General features: G+C 39.1%; 1 protein-coding gene across 2 annotated transcripts in view; it reads left to right on the plus strand.

Annotated features, from left to right (window-relative positions):
- The window catches only part of myo1cb (myosin Ic, paralog b), a 78,677-nt gene that overhangs the window by 977 nt on the left and 59,454 nt on the right, over positions 1-18,246 (plus strand). Inside the window, exon 1 of one of the 2 annotated variants that reach the window (XM_051665162.1) lies at positions 4,389-4,744. The exons of the other annotated variant lie outside the window; for it this stretch is intronic. The gene's annotated coding sequence lies outside the window, so the exon portion shown is untranslated. Of the gene's footprint in view, positions 1-4,388; positions 4,745-18,246 lie in introns of those variants that run through there. 2 annotated transcript variants of the gene reach the window in all.

Genomic DNA, 18,246 nt, shown 5'->3' on the forward strand with positions numbered 1-18,246 from the left:
CAAATTGCCATTTTCTTTGATTGTAGTTTGAATGTTTCTTATTGGTGGCATAAATGTTTTATAGCCTTGTTGGTGAAAAGGAAAACAGTTGGCAGACTATCAGTCACAACTCTTTAATTCAGCTATGCTCTATGCTGCTGTCTTTCTTTCTTTTTGTGTTTGAAAACAGTTGTCCATGATTTGTCTTGTTTTGTTTGAAGAACTCTGCCACTTCATGGTTCAAGTAATCTTAACAAGTGTAATGCTGGAATCTAGCCGATAAGAATCTGTTTTGCGTATACTTTGTTAACCAAAGAACACATTTTAAAGACAGGGAATAATTACATTAATGCCTCATTTAAGGGTTAGTTCACCAATAATAATAATAATATTAATACAAATAAATGAATAAATTCTGTTGTCATGTTTCAAACCCAGTGCAATGAAAGTGAATGGTAGCTGAGGTTTTCAGACCCTAACATTCTGCCTTAAATTTCCTCATGGTAAACTATCCCTTGATTTTGCATATAGTCATGTAAATCAATCAATAGTTTGACTGGTTGCTGGACTTGAAATAGAGCATATGTATAATCACGCATTCATTTAGGATGCTAGTTCGAGAACCTCAGATGGAATGGAATGCTGCTTGGATGAGGAAATGACACAAAATTCCGGAACAGCACACTTTTCCTACTTTTCTGCCAAGGTCATGTCACCCTTGATGAGTGTGTGTGTATATGTGTGTGCGTGAGAGGGAAAGTGAGGGGGAGGAATGTTAATAAGAAAGAGTAAGCGCTGTACTACACTTAAATCACTGATAAAACCATAAACAATAGCCGTAATGCCCATTTCCACCCAACCGGTGACAGAAGATAATAGACACACCCATTAGAACAGCCTGTCTGTCCAACATGGCCTTGTCAACAGGATACAACCTTTCCTCCCTTTTATGCTGAAAGGTACAAATATGTTTAATGTTGGTTGGGGCTTTGCTGGTCCAAAGCATACAAGAGCACAAGAGTAGAATCGATCACTCCACCCTCTGGCTACAGTGCTACACTGCACTTTAATGGATTATCAAGGGCTGAGGTCACCTTGACAGGGGGGATTTAGTTTCAGCAGTGTTTATTGATACAATGGAATGTTTAGGCATGGGTGTCTTTTCACAGGGCATGCCTTACAAAGTGTGTGGACTGAAATAATGTTCAGAATAAGTAACTCTCCCTCAAATCAAATGGACACATTTAACTGTCTACTAAAGTGATAGTTCACATAAATATGAAAAATCAGTCATCATATACCAACCCTCATGTTGTTCCAAACCCCTATGACTTGCTTCCAAGTATGATTTTGCTTAAGGCCCCCATATGCTCAGAAAACGCCCTATGAATCAGGGACTAAAAATGGTTCAAGGAACGAAAACAATGCATTTTTAGCAGAATGTAACTGAAACAAAGTGATTTTCAATTGTTCTGGAGTGAAAACGTTATTTTTAAATGCTGGAATCCGGATATAACTGGTTAATTTTGTTCTGATAATTTTTTAATGAAACTAAATGCCAAAGGGTTTATCAAAGTATACTGTATTTTTGGAACTACTCTCCATGTTGCCTGAAAAAATTAAACGTGCTTTGAACCTGAAGGAAACTGCTGTATCACACATTTCTTTGAATAATTGTCCGTTGTGGATGTCGTATTCTGTAAATGAAGACCTTTTTAACAACTATGTTTTAACGGGTGGGCAAGGAGGAGGCGTGAACTGGCAGAACAGTCAACATAACTTTAATCAAACAGAACATCAAACTGAAAACACAGCAACATATACACACACACAGAACGGCCGCGTGTGTCTCTCCCTCTCGAACTGGCACCCCCGGCTCACTTTATCCCCCATTCGGCTGATTAGGTGACTCAGTGCCGGCTGTGCACCCTCACGGCCCGGCCACACCCTCTTCCTCGTCACACTCCTCCACCACCCGATTCAGGCCAGGGAAACCTCTGGTATGATGTACTCCTCTCCCCTCCCTTCCTGGAGGGGAAATGTTGCCCTTTTGGCCATCCTTCTGCCGACATGTCTTCCCTGCTGGAGCCCTGGGAGAGACAAGGGGAAGGAAAGAGGAGAGGGAAAGAGCAAGGGAGAGAGAGAGAGAGAGAGAGAGAGAGAGAGAGAGAGAGAAAAAACCTTGCTCGCCGATCCCTGAACACACTGTCGCTAGTCCTCAGCTACTCCTCCGCACTCTGGCGGACGACAGCTGCTCCTCCCCTGGCAGATGGCAGCGAGTCCTCCGACCTCTGGCAGACGGAACGGCTCCTCCCCTTCCTTGCGGATGGCAGCGGTTCCTTTGACTTCTGGCGGCCGGCAGCGACTCCTCCCCTGGCGGACAGCATTAGCCATTAAAGTTATTTTGACTGTTCTGCCGGTTCCCGCCTTCTCCTTGCCCATCCTTTACCTGTTACATTGGTGCCGAAACGCAGGAAGGAGGAGGGATGCACTGTCGTGGAGTCCTCGCTACTGCCATCTGCCCAAAGGGGCAGCCGCGGCCGTCTGCCGGAGGATGGAGGAGTCGCTGCCGTCTGCCAGGGGTTGAGGGGCTCCCTACTGGCTGCTAAAACACGGAGGGGCATTCCATCCACCAGGGGTCGGAGGACTTGCTCCGGTCCGCCCAGGGAGTAGCAGCTCTCATCCGCCAGAGGGTGGAGGAGTGATCGAGGACCAGGCGACGGCATGTTTGGGAACCGGCGAGCAAATTTTTTTCTCTCTCCTCTCTCTCTCTCACATTAGCTTTGCCTTGCCCTTTCCCTCTCTTTTTTGTTTTTGTTTTTCCCTCCCCTTGCCCCCCTCCCCAGCTCTAGAGAGGTGGGGAAAAAGAAAGGTGGGGGGGGGGGATATACATCATGCCGGGGGTTCCCCGGCCTGAGACAAAGGAGGGAGGAGTGTGACGAGGAGGAGGGCGGGACCAGGCCATGACTACGCACGCCTGGCCCCCAATCGGGCTAATCAGCCGAGGAGTGGGATAAGTGCAGCGGTATGCGACAGTTGAGAGAGAGAGAGCCACACTCAGCTGTGGTGTGTGTGTTTGTGTTGTGTGTCTTTTTAAGTTTACATTAAATATTACTTTGACTGTTCAACTGGTTCCCGCCTCCTCCTTTCCCATTTTAACCCTGTTACAGGTGCCAACGGAGAAATCCGTACCGAAAATGGTTTGTAATCATGCCATGCCGAACCGTGCTCAATAGGAAATGCTACTGGAACCATTGCTCACCGTGCTCAGAACCATTTGACCCGATGATGAAAAAGTGACTTTAGTCAAAGTAACTATTCACTTTTTTCCATACAATGAAAGTGAATAGTGACTGAGGCTAATATTTTGCCTGACATCTCCTTTTGTGTTTCACGTAAGAAAAAAGCCATACATTGGTAACACTTTAAGGTTCAAATAGTTAATGCATTTGGTATCATGAAGTAACAATGAACAATATTTTTTTCCAACATTTATTTATCTTAGTCAATGTTCATTTAAAATGTAAAGCTGTTCATTGTTAGTTCATGTTGGTTCATAATGCACTGACTAATGTTAACATATACAACATTTAATTTAAAAAAATTATTAGTGCATACAGAAGATTAAAAAGTGCTGTGAAAGTGTTGTCCATAATGTAGTTAACTAATGTTAATGGATACAACCTTTTTGTAAAGTGTTTCCCATACAGTCTTGCACCAAAACAAGTTTGAGTAAATGATGACAGAATTAAATTTTGGGGTGAACCATCCCTTTAATGACAATCAAATTAGGATCAGAGAAGTAAAATTTGAGAGAATGGTTAATTTGGCCAAAATGATGCCAGCTGTAAACCTTTAAAGTTGATCATAGCAGATTTACATTAAATACTGCAATGATTTATAAATTTGCATGTCGTTGGACTACATTCATTCATGGTGCTGCTGTCTCCTGAGAGGATTAGGGCTGAAGTGTAATACCTACTTAACTGTCAGTAGAGAGCGATGTAACGTCGACATACTTTCGAGAAACGCCTACTTTATTTAAAACACCACAGGCAAGATTATTAATTTTCAAAATTCAAAATCTTGAAATTATACTTAAATTACACACACACACACACACACACATAATCGAATTTGTTTTTGTTTTGAATAAGCACTTGCTTCTTTCTGTGGGGACGGTAAGCTGTACTTTGTGCTTTTAGAAAGTAAACATTACTGAATTAAAAAATATAGGATACTGTTTAGCAAAATGACCGTTTTATTTGCAAAAAACTCTCATATTTTCATTGTAACAATGAAGCCAAAGTTCAAGAAATACATGTTGTTTTATTGGTCGTGGGATGGGAACTTCCTGGTACAATCTTTCTGTCGTGAGAGTGAGAAGAGAGAGGGAGGTAATATTTCTAACATTTGCCTCAACCCATTACTAAGTACATGTCTCATGGTACTCATCCTAGATTAGAGCATTACTATTTTTTTATTTGAGACCTACAGTACTAATACTTTCATTGTGTCCACTTAGAATTTAGTGGGTGAGCGACTGTAATTGTGAACACTTTCAGATTTTTCAGTGTTATACGGTGTTAAGGGGCGGTGTGGTCAAGACGGGAGATAAAGATCCAGATTACAGCTCGAGACAGACGTTTAAGAACTGCTACAGAGCTTCTCTTGAATGCATGCAGTATTACAGTGAGCGACCGGCGAGAATTCACTTTTACTTTTTGGACGTAGCGGGATTTGTAGTCGGCTTGCTTTAATCAAGGTAAGTGTTTGTCTTATCGCGTCATTCATTCAGTTTTAGAACTAAAGCACATCAACGCCAGTTTACTCTTTATGACGCACGAGTTTAGAACTCACACGTGTGAGTATCAACGTACTGACTGTCTGTTCGGAAATGTTTCTTTAAGATTGTTTTTTCTTTCACGTCAGTTGAGGATATATTGTTCTTGGAACAGCGGCGGTGTCTCAGAACTTTGTGAGCTGCCGACCTAGACAGCATTTTGGGCATTAGGCACGTTTCGGCTCACTCGTTTTTAATACAGTAACTGACTGTCCTGTATATTTGATAAACTACTTTTCACTTGCACTCAAAGATATCACCTCTATTATTTTACTCCTTGTTATTCACAGATAAAACTGCCCTGACTGTTACAGAGCTTCACTCAAATGCATGAGGGTTATACAAACCCCCATCTCCAAAGCTTATAGAACTGCATTGAGCTCCATTTGTTAGGGAGTAATTTGAGTGACATTTTTTTTTCAAGTCCACTCAAATAGAATGGCAGGGGGAGATGAAGGAGACCAGCTGTTAATTATTATCTGTCATACAAAACTAACCTCCCTATTATCTACTTTAACAGAGATTCCACATCACATGCTGAGCATTTACCATTTAGAAAATATGTATGTTTTAACCATTTGTAAGAGGATGTTGCTTTCACCTGTATTTGTTTGAACTGAACAGCACTGCTGACATCTTATGGTCGTTGGCAGGTCATGTCCTCAATTGTCCTTCCTCACATTCCTTTTATGTGTATGTGACATACCTGTCATGTTTCCATGTGTTGCAAAACTTAACGAAGGTGCGCCTGTCAAATGAAATGGATTGCTGGCAAGTGGAGGCTGCAAATCTATTTAATTGTGCATCAGTGCATGGAGTTGTGGTTTAACCACTGTAACAATTAAGCTGAAAGTTGATTAGGATTCTACACAAAGGCAGATCTCCCTCTGTGAATGATGCTATAAACAGCCAAGAGTTATTTGTGCAGTATGTTTTAAAATGCTGTTGCCATTCCATATTACAAAGTTCTTTCTTGTTTAGAAATAAATTCCTGTGAAACTGATTAACTCAGGCTTGTAATTGAGACATGGTGACAGTCTGACAGAGCTTTAGCTGTGTCAAAGGGAAATACTTGGGATAGAGCTTTGGAAAGAGTGTATTTTGAGAGCAATGGGAAGCTGGTTTTTGGTTTGAAGCAGAGAGACTTTGGACTTTAACTATTTTCCAGCTGTCCCAGGACAGTTAAGTTTCAGCTGAACCCTACATCTGTCAGCAGTGAGCCTTGAAAGTGTATGTGTGTGCAGTTTCGATCTAGTAAGGAAATATACACACTTAGCTTTAGACAAAAGAAACCATTGCAGTATCAACTGTTGTGACTTCTTGTTTAGTCTGTTTCTTTATTTTCCAATTACTCTCTGTTCGTCATCTGTTTATGGTGATAAGATATGAGATTGCTGCTGAATATTTGGTTTTAGGGTTCAGAGTAGGAGGGCTGCTGGCATTTGTGGCTGTGTAAACCCAGCCCTTCCCTCAATGGTGGTCTGTCAACCAGCCAGCTGTCAACGGGTCCCAGAGAGATGTCAGAGGGGATACACCTGTGTCTGTAAAGTTCAGAACAGGAAGTTCTCATGGCCAGCCAACCACTTAGGTAAATGAGCCTCTATGTTGCTTTTGAATCAGAATGAGCTTTATTGCCAAGTATGCTTACACATACAAGAAATTTGTCTTGGTGACAGGAGCTTCCAGTACACAAAAATACAAAAACAGCAACAAGACTTTTAAAAAATTATTACAACTGAATAACATATAGATAAATATTGAAAAGAAAAAAGTATATATAGAATACACAATAGACAATATATACATACATATATATATATATACACACACACACAAACATACACATATACATACATATACATATATACACACATATATACACACACACATACGTAGTGCATGGCATAGTTTTGGCATAGAAATGAACTATGGATACATTTTATGTTAATGAACTAACATTAATTTAATGCCAACATGAAATTTACACTATTTACACATCTTACTTATCTTGATACACTTTCCTGGTCTTATTGTGAATGATTCACAACTTTATTTTTCAGCTGATTTTACCAGCCACTCTTATTCTTCAACCCCCACCCTTCAAAGCATCTGTCATATACAGACCACATTTCAAAATCCAATCAGTTCTCTTTTGAATTGGTTGATGAAATTTATAAAAGTTGATAAAAATCAATTTTAGCATTTATTTTTTATAATTGAATATCCAGTTTCACGCGGATAAAGCCCACATCATATTACGTCTTCAACTCAACATCATACATCACTTAATTTAATTCTGTGGTTTGGAATGTTTGCGTACAGAGGAACAGATAGATCAGTGGGGTGTACGAGTTGTGTTAGCCTTTATATTGTTTACAGTACGAACAGCAAAACATCTTTTAAGTGTGAGAAAGAGGTAAGTTGAAGGTGGAAGGGCACATAGGCTAAAAAAGAGATTCTCAGAATGTGTAAGTAAATGTCTTTATGCCCTGTGGTTAGTCATGAGCTCATTGTAGGATCTGCAGTTTTTCTTAATTTAGCTGTGGCTTTTCCACTTCAAATTTCCCATAGAGGGCCCTGCCCTTGGACTCCATTCTGCTCCATATCAGGGAAAAACTGCAAAGCCAGGCTGACGAATTTTAGCTATACAGCTCTTAAACTTTATTGCCTGGATTTAATGGTATTTATAATCTCCCTTACAAAGAGTGCTGTGGCAGTGCCAGTGATGGTAACAGACGGTAAAACCATTGTTTTTTGTCGGCACTAGAATGGAAAAGTGACATGTTTGTTTATCAGCGTTAGGGCTTTCACGGTTGTGAAATTTGGCTGACGATTAATTGTCAAACAAATAATTCTGATTATGATGATTCATTTTCTGTTTTAGGGCTCTCATTATTATGAAGATTATTATGATTAATTGTCCATTTTAGAGCTTTCACAATTATGATGATTAATTGTCATACAGATTGTCATGCTTTTGTAACAGGTGTGTGCTTCATAAACCTTAAGAAGTCATTTATTCATATTTAACTTTTACGTGATTTCCTTTAAGGCTTTAAAAACTTATGAATGGCATTAAAAATAATATTTAAAATATCCAGCCAACCTGAACAGCTATTATATTATATTTTAGTGATGCACCGAAATGCATTTTTTACCGAAACACCAAAACCGAAATTAAAGTTTTCATTTAGCCGAAAACCAAAAATAAAGTTTGGGTAATTACTGATTGATCATTTATGTGGCAATGTGTTTAAATTAATTTAGTCAATGAATTTTGCTTCTGAGCTTATCAATGAGAAAATTACAAAAAGAAAAATACAGTACAATGGTGAAAAGTGGAGTTTTATTTCTGAACACTGTGCACTTCATAACAGTTTTAATTATTTAGGCCTCAAATATCAAATAAAACTCAGTACATAAAAAATAGATATACAGTACTGTGCAAAAGTCTTAGGCACATAAGATGTTTCACAAAAACTTTTATCTTAAGATAGTTATGTATATCTTCAGTTTTAGTGTGTCAATAGGAAATATACATTTTGGACTCCCAAACATTAATTTTGGAAATAGAATAGATTAGAATAGAACAACAGGGAGCCCTATAACAGATAGCATGGCCCCCACAGACCCCTTACTGAACATCGAGTCAGTCTGGGATTAAATGAAGATATAGAAGCAATTGAGAGAGCCTAAATAGATAGAACTGTTGCGAATTCTCCAAGAAGCTAAGAACCTCCTATCTGCCAACAACCAAGAAAAACTGTGTCCAGGAGTACCTAGGAGAATTGGTGCTGAAGGCAAAGGTTGTCACACCAAATATTGATTTAGCTTTTTTTTATGTTTATTGGACTTTGCATTACATTAATTGATGAATGAAAACTATTTGTGGCTATGCAACATTTTTCACCAGTGCCTAAAACTTTTGCACAGTACTGCGTTTCTCTATTTTAAAACAAATTTAATTTGATAAAATAAATTTGCCTTTCTTTTTATGTTCTATGAATGTCTTTCCACTTCCTTGTGAAAAAAGAATACATTGATAATATTTGAAGGCCTTACAAAACAAAACAAAAAGCTCAGTTGGTAAACTCATAGGTATCACTGGCCTTTTAGGTAGCCTAATAACTCAATGTACTACTTCTTCAGGAAAAGTGGCAGGTTCTTCTTCAGAAACATTAACTTCTCTGCTTTCTCACAGGAGAGGCGGTTCCTTTTCTCATCAATGACATGAGATGCTGCACTAAACAGTCTCTCACTGACTACGCTTGTGCTGGGGGCAGACAAATATCTGCATGCCATCCGTGCCAAGTGTGGGAAGCAGCCTTGATTTGCACTCCAAAACGCAAGAGCGCTATCGCTTCTGGGGATGGGGGGGGTTCTGCAATATAACAATCAAATTGTTGCGCGGTAGCACTCGGAGTCAGTCTGGTATTTGGGTTGCTCTCTTTTATGATCTCGTAGAACATGTCGTACAGCATTGGTGGTGTGCGCACCTCATCCATTGTATGGGCCTTTTTGAACATTGGAGAAGTCTCTGTGTTGTGTGCACCGTATCCATTATCCTCAGCCGGCAGTCCACTGAGTCCCATGTCTTTGGTCTCCATCAAATCAATTTCAGATTTGATCATTTTGTGTGCCCGCTGCTTTATACCAGAATCAAAGTAATGATCTTTGTATTGCGGATCAAGTAAGGGTAGTGATACAGTACAAGGGTTCGGATTCTGACTGATTAAATCGCCTGCTGACAGCCTCCAAGAGTTGTTTTGGTCGTTTGGCAACGAGCCGCCTCTCGATATTTAGCCAAACAATTTTTACATATTGCTACTTTAGCATCCTTTTTGCTCCCGGTGTAGTACATCAACACTGCAGACATGTTTACCTGTTGTAGCTTAACCACGTTGTGTGCACGAAATGGGAGGAGACGCTGACACTGTCAAAATGTGTCATCGGAGAAGCGCTAATTAAACGTCACAGTTTCGGTCAATGGTTTCGGCCCTCCAAAACTATTTCGGCCGAAACTTTTTTATTTTTTATTTTTTTTTTTTTTTTTTGCAGTTTCGGCCGAATATTCTCAGTTGCTGAAATTTCGGTGCAACCCTATTATATTTATTTGGGCAATAGATAAGTATTTATATCCAAAATTCTTCACTTTCATACATTACTTTAAGGCTGTCCGATTAAAACCACAAGCCCTAATTTCACATGAGCTTCTGTGTTTCTTCATTCTTTCATCCTGTCTATCATTCTATCAGTGCTCCTCTGTCACTTCGTGTCATTAACACTGCATGTATGAACCCACAATGACAAATAACATTTGCCATTACATGATTGTTAAATTAAAGTAAAACCAGAGCATTTCGCATTCAATAAAATGCTCGTTTGTACTTTGCTGGAGTTTGGCGCGAATCTCTGCAGATGGCGCGTGCATCACAACACTTCAAGTCCGGTTCTGAAGTGGTTAATCTTCATGCAATCTTCAGGAGCTGCACTCAGTGCTGTCCGTGGTGTGGCTCAATGTGATGGTCAAAGTTCAATTGAATGAGACACTCAAACGTGCTGTTCATTCCCTTATTTGGACAGTTAAACGTGATTGGAATTTAAAGTGCATAATTGTTTTGATCAAATAACCATGATCAGATGATTATTTAATAATCGCGACAGGCCTAATCAAACATTTACTCTCATTCTCATAGATTGCATTTGACATTGCCAATCCTGTTTTCCAGCTCATAGGGTTGTCACGATACTGAAATCTCTGTATTCGGTACCAATATCAGTAAAATTTCACAATTCTCAATACCAATTTCAATACAACAAAAAAATAGGTAATATGAATGTGGTGAGCAGGGCGGAGCCGAGCCTGGAAGATAAGTGCAGAGCAAGGCCTGGAAGATAAGTGGCGGATGACTTTCGCCTGCGTGCCGCACCGGTCTCGCGTTCCAGCGAGTGGTGGCGGGAGTACTTAGGGAGAGGAGAAAGCGGCAGATGGGAGAGAGAGAGATGTGTGAAGCTGTTTGTGTTTTTGTGTTTAAGTTTATTAAAAACATTACTTTGATGCTTCGTCCGATGCCCACCTCCTCCTTTCCATTGAACCCTGTTACAGTGGTATTGAACACAATCCTTTAAAAGTGTGGGGCGCACCTCCCCAGGGGGTGCTAGAGCATGTCAGGGGAGGCTCGGAGAGTGGCAAAAAGTTTTATTAAATAATTAATGTGTAAATGTGTAATCTTTGTTTAAAATCTGTGAAGATTCTCTGATATTTTTCAAGCCCGCCAATAGAGCAGACGTGATGTATTATTCTGTAATTATAATGGAGCGGTTTCTGAGACCACCAAATTCGAATCCTTCAGTTTCATGGACAAACCCAAAAGACGACGATACAATGAGCAGTATTTAAGTTCTGGACAGGATCCCTACCAGCTCGCACTTGTTTGTGCTGACTGTGTTGTTTGGGTGTTTAATATCCCCAGTTTGCTCACTGACACACAAGCATACACAGACTACTGATTAACCTGATGGTGTTAGATATTTTTTAATCCATCTGGAATCCTTTCACTCAGACTCATTCTTTGTCCTGATTGACAAGGGCATACACTGGGGCTGGAGTTGAGGGATTAAAATTTGAGGCTGTGCTTTCATGCCTTTTTCCAGAGGTTCCCTTTGGAAAAGTGCACAGAGATTAGATTACAGTGGTGATTTTATCTCTGTTCTGGCTTCCTGGAGTCATTGGAAGATCTGATAATGGCTTCACATTTAATGGAATTGTGTATGTATGTAATGGTTTGGATATGTGTTTTAGTTGACCAGTTTGGGATTTTCAATGGCTGATGGTGATACCGATATATTGACCAGTTTCACGTGACTTCACTGTATGAACGTGCTGCCTTGTTTGTGACCAAAACTTCATATACCTTCACTGTGCTGTGGGATGTGACAAAAGTTGGCAAAATTTGTTTCTATTTACAAATCTTGAAAAGATGATACTGCTGTTTACTTACCATAGCCAAAATGTAATGTTTCTTTCAATAAAGCTTTATCTCTTAAGTGACACTGCTTTATTTTGCCACAGTCAAGCAGTGATGAAGGGGGAAAGCAGGGATATAAAGACACTTTTGGGTCTTTGCTCATAAAATCAGACATGTCTGTTATCTGTACACATGTCAGTTATATTTATAACATCATCAATTTGGATACAAAAAAAAAATAAATGGAAATGCACATAGGATGATGCTAATTCATAACACCAAGAATGTATAAAAGGTATACCATAATTGTAACACATTGTAATAAATAAAAAAGCACTATAATGTGAATATATACAGTTGAAGTCAGATTTTACATACACTTAGGTTGAAGTCTTTAAAATGCCACTCCACAGATTTAATATAAGCAAACTATAGTTTGGCAAGTTGTTTAGGACATCTACTTTGTTTATGACATGAGTAACTTGTAAGTAATAATTGTTTACAGACAAATTGTTTCACTTTTAATTGACTATACCACAATTCCAGTGGGTCAGAAGTTTACATACACTAAGTTAACTGTGCCTTTAAGCAGCTTGGAAAATTCCAGAAAATTATGTCAAGCCTTTAGGCAATTAGCCAATTAGCTTCTGATAGGCTAATCAGAGTCAATTGGAGGTGTACCTGTGGATGTATTTTAAGGCCTACCTTCAAACTCAGTGCCTCTTTGCTTGACATCATGAGAAAATCAAAAGAAATCAGCCAAGACCTCAGAAAAATCATTGTGGACCTCCACAAGTCTGGTTCATCCTTAGGAGCAATTTCCAAATGCCTAAAGGTACCAAGTTTATATGTACAAACAATAGTACGCAAGTATAAACACCATAAGACCACATAGCCATCATACCGCTCAGGAAGGAGACATATTCTGTCTCCTAGAGATGAACGTAGTTTAGTGCGAAAAGTGCAAATCAATCCCAGAACAACAGCAAAGGACCTTATGAAGATGCTGGAGGAAACAGGTAAACAAGTATCTATATCCACAGTAAAATGAGTCTTATATCGACATAACCTGAAAGGCTGCTCACCAAGGAAGAATCCACTGCTCCAAAACCACCATAAAAAAGCCAGACTGCAGTTTGCAAGTGCACATGAGGACAAAAATTTAACTTTTTGTAGAAATGTCCACTGGTCTAATGAAACAAAAATTTAACTGTTTGTCCATAATGACCATCGTAATGTTTGGAGGAAAAAGGGTGAGGCTTGCAAGCCGAAGAACACCATCCCAACCGTGAAGCATGGGGGTGGCAGCATCATGTTGTGGGGGTGCTTTGCTGCAGGAGGGACTGATGCACTTCACAAAATAGATGGCATCATGAGGAAGGAAAATTATATGGATATATTGAAGCAATATCTCAAGACATCAGCCAGGAAGTTAAAGGTCGGTCACAAATGGGTCTTCCAAATAGACAATGACCCCAAGCATACCTCCAAAGTTGTGGCAAAATGGCTTAAGGACAGCAAAGTCAATGTATTGGAGTGGCCATCGCTAAGCCCTGAGCTCAATCCGATAGAAAATTTGTGGGCAGAACTGAAAAAAAATGTGCAAGCAAGGAAACCAACAAACCTGACTCAGTTACACCAGTTCTGTCTGGACGAATGGGGCAGAATTCCAGCAACTTATTTTGAGAAGCTTGTGGAAGGCTACCCAAAACGTTTGACCCAAGTTAAACAATTTAAAAGCAATTCTACCAAATACTAACAAAGTGTATGTAAACTTCTGACCCACTGCGAATGTGATGAAAGAAATAAAAGCTGAAATAAATCATTCTCTCTACTATTATTCTGATATTTCACATTCTTAAAATGAAGTAGTGATCCTAACTGACCTAAGACAGGGAATGTTTACTATGATTAAATATCAGGAATTGTGAAAAACAGAGTTTAAATGTATTTGGCTAAGGTGTATGTAATTTTCTGACTTCAACTGTGTATATATATCACAAAATTTAATTCAACACAAAATGTTTTCAAATATTGATAAGGCTGTCTGTACATTTTGAAACTGGCAATTAAGCAGAATGACTTCTGTTAGTTGGCCAAGCAGGCTGTTATCGACTGATGGCTCTCAAAATTGCCAAATGTTGACATATTAGCCACTAAATAAGACATCCATAACTAGTTATACTTGTAAGTGCAGAAAAGTGGTTTATTATTCATTCTGATTTATTATATTCCAGCTCACCTGCTCCACAGTCATGAACAAGGTGCGTGCTACGTAGAGTCACATTACCTCCCAGTGTTCCTTTCTAAACCCTGGTGACCTATGTGGCCTTTGCACACCATAGACAGAACCATAATGCCCTTAAAGCATGAGAACGAAAACCAGTCTTGGTGCTACCCTTGTTCTGAACCCATGTATGCTGCAGATCTGTACCCATATGGTCATGGTACCATCCTTCACAAGTACACAACCTGTTAGCTGCTCGGGATAAATCAAAACTGAGTTCAGTGGTCTTTATCAAAGACCTTTGAAGTGAGCTGACTTTTACAGACTCTCCCTTCACTTCTTACAATCACTTATTGAGAACTTGAAGGCATGGGTTAACCTTTAACCAGTGAGATTAGTCATGCAATCCAGGCCAGGTGTGGCCTTGCACCCAGACCACAGAAATGAAACAGAGGGAGGAATATACATATTCTGCCTGAATATGAAGAGTCGTTGACCATTGTTGATTAATGTATTGTCTATAGTGGAGGTGAATGGAAAATCAATGTTTGTGGATACATAAAGAAGTATAGAGTTCACCAATGTTAACACGATTATAAAGGAATAGATGGCAGCATCTATCCAGTTTTGCTGCTTACAACTAGTAGTTGACCTTACTCTTGTTATCTTGGCTCAAGCATTGGGCAGTCTCTGCTAAAATGCCACTTTACCTCAGATATACTGCTGTGTAATGCTTGGCCCTGTGTTATGATGTAGTATTGTGACAATAATCTCAAATACCAAAAACCTGATCTTTTGACTTACATCAGTGTCCTTTGTGGAAAGTACTACATGGCCCATATGGAAGCAACTCTATGAAAAGACAACTATGTGCATTAGTTCCTCAACTTATTATTATTTCCTTAAACTACTGTGAATTAGCTATAGGTCTTAAGTTTTTGACTTGAATTCATTCATGTATAACAACTGCACAAGAAACCATATATTCTGGTAGATGGATTTTACTTGGTTAAGAAAAAGAGCGAGTTGTTATTTCCAGTCATTGTAGATGTATGCTCACAGTATTTGCTGTGGCATAGAATTAGTATCATAAAAGGTAGAGGTCGACCGATATATCGGATTTATCGATTAATCGGGGCCGATAGTTGCATTTTTTAATTATTGTCTATCTGAAAAAATCAGCTCCGATAGTATCCGATAGTTATTTTTGGTTTCATTTCTCTGTGGCCGGCACTGGAGGATTCTACAGTCTGAACTCCTTGGTTCAACAATGTAATGGCGCCACGCGGAGTTTGTTGTGCAATGTGGCTAGGCTATTTATAGAGATGGATGCTTCAAAAGCGGGTTTGAAACATCAACAGAGAAAATCCAAGGTATGTATACAATACACATTATTATTATTATTATTGTCATGGTACAATAAATCAGTCATTTAAGACAACTAAATTTGGTTTGATAATTAATTTGTTTATAACTAATCGCTTCACGGGAGAACTGCATTGCTGACAAGGTGGAGAGGACGCAAACATTAGAGCTTACTTTAGCTGTTTGAATGGTTAGAACAAAGTCAGAGATTGAAACTGCTTAACTTAATATGCTATTTTGAATGAAAAAGTCACTTATGAATTTGTGCAGATCTGTTGAGTTTTTTTTTGTTTTTTTTTCTCGGGGTTTAGAGGCGTCCTATATTTTCTAGTCAGGTTATAAACATGAGCGCTCCAAAGTGAATTTATAAGTTAATCATCAGTAGTAAATCAACCATTAATGCCAACCTTATATGAATATACTGCCTGAGTTTTTGCTTTTGCTCGGCCGTTTGCTTGCGTCAGAAGACCAAGTGCTAGCGAATTGTGTTGCATGAATGTGATGCGCACAGGCACAGTTAGTATAGTTTATTTATAGTTTAATATATACCATACCATTCTAAACTTATATTTAAAAAGACAAGACTTGAGTTGATTTTATTTCTATTCCTTTTTCTCTCTCCCTTTCTTGTATTGTATCATTCATATATTTAATATGACAATAAAATAAAAAATGATAAATATTGTCTGTTGTGATGAAGCATACATGTACTGTAATATTTTAATTAATATTTCCATTAATTTCAGATGACAAAGTCTCTGAAGAAGGTACCAGTGTGGGAGAAGTGTATACAGTACTGCCACTGAAAGTGATACTTACTGAAGTTCAGCATTATTTTACATTGAGTGTAATGTTTTTATTCATATTTTACATTTTAAAAACTATCAGCCGATTAATCCGCTATCGGCCTGCTTTCCCACCTTAGTTACCTGTATCGGCAAAACCCACTATCAGTTGACCTCTGAAATAAGGTATCATAATAGTGTCATAATTGTATCATAGAATTTGCTTTAAAAAAAAATAATAATAAAAAAATCTTTATTAACATTGTCCACTTTGCACATTTCCTTTTTTCTTGACACTAAATGTCAGCCAAAATGGCCATAGAAGTTCTTATGTTCAAGTGAAAGCATACTGGCATAGTAAACCTTCACACAGGTCAAAAGAATGTCTTTTTGTGAAATAACATGGGGGGAAAACATGTTTAGGAAGGTCATTTGATGTGGGTGATAGAAGCAGAGATAAGGAAAGAGTGTGCAAAACTGAGTCCTGGCATGTTTCAGTACGATTAGATTTAACACCTCATACCTTTACTACACCTCATTAAAACAAGTCATTTCCTAGCTCGCAGTTGTTTTCAGGCTTGGAGTGACTCTGTTATTAAAAGACATTCAGTCATAAGCTCCCCCTGACAATGAAGAGTCTTTATGTATTTTATTTCAGTGGAGGAGATTGGATGATCTGTATGATGCCATTACAACTTGATTTGATGAAATAGATATTAGTCTAAAGAATTGAGCAGTTGCAATTGTTCTGCCACTCACTATGTTCTGTTGAGTGTCTATGCATGTTCTTATTGAGTCAGCATTAATACGGCTGAAGGGCTTTGTCCTTTTGCCCTTTCCTAAGGGTATCTCACAATTATGGCTGCTATGTGTGGAATGAATGGGTGTGGTGGCTTTCTGGTCCCTGTGCATGACATTGTTATGGTTGCTACAGCATTTGGTCAAGCCAAATTGTCTGTTTGTGTGCAGTGTTAATGATGTCCACACTGATACATTGTTTACCTCACCCCATGACTTGCATTTGAGCCATGCAGGATAATGAAATGATGGTGTCATGCTCAGTCAAAGCTGAGATGCTGCAATAGGATGTTGTTAAAATACTGTCTTGGCCATAGACAGTGTTGTCCTTAGGGAGAGAAAGATTTTCACAATTAATTTCCAAGCAGTTTGCTTCATCGTGTGACTTTGGTTCCCTTCAACAAAATGTGGATTTCAAGAAGCATTTTATCCCACAGCTTCATAGAGCTGCATCACAGTACAGCATTACAACATTTAGCTGCAATTGTGGCTCTGCCTCTGAATCTCAGCATTTCATTACATCTTTCTAACAGTGGATTTAATCTTTGTTCTCCTCTCACTGGTAAACAATCTGTTGGTCTCCAAAGGCTTGTGATGGTCTTTGGCTCCAACAATGTAAGCAGAGTGGGGTTGAGAGATCTGTTCCACTTATAATGACTGACTGTTTAAGACACGTTGCTGTTCCTTAGAGTGGGACAATTCGAGGTGAGAGGGGCAAATGTAGGCCGTCGGCCTCTGAAATCTTCTACTGTTCTTTGTGTTTTGAGAAACTGTCCAATTGTTGCTGATCCCAGACCCCTGAAAAAAAGCAATGCAAACAGAAAGGTCCATCACGGGTGTTTTGGCAGCATCTTTAAGGATTTTATGCAGTCCATTTCCAGTGGATGTGGTGTTGACAATTAAATATCAACATCTCTAATTGACCACTGACAGCTCAACAGTCTTGAGTTTTCAGTAGAGGAAGAGATCTCTGTTATTTGTCACTGTGCAGTGGGCCTTGTGTTTCACCAACACGTACTCAAGGCTAAGGGCGCCTACACACAAAAGTTTGCGCTCTGTCATAAGCCACTTTTCCACTATCGGGCCTAACGGTTTTTGTTGTGGAGCCATGCCATTCCATGACATGTTAGCATGGCTATAGTTTCTTTTTCCACTGTTTTGAATTCACTGACTGAACAAATGACAAATCGTGAGTCGCAACTTCACTACAGGTGGTTCAACCTGAATGGTTCTCCATTCTAAGTACAGTTAGCTAATCATGCCGAGAAATCCAGGCCGGGA

This window comes from Myxocyprinus asiaticus, chromosome 31 (assembly GCF_019703515.2).
Source record: "Myxocyprinus asiaticus isolate MX2 ecotype Aquarium Trade chromosome 31, UBuf_Myxa_2, whole genome shotgun sequence".
NCBI classification, from domain to species: Eukaryota; Metazoa; Chordata; class Actinopteri; order Cypriniformes; family Catostomidae; genus Myxocyprinus; species Myxocyprinus asiaticus.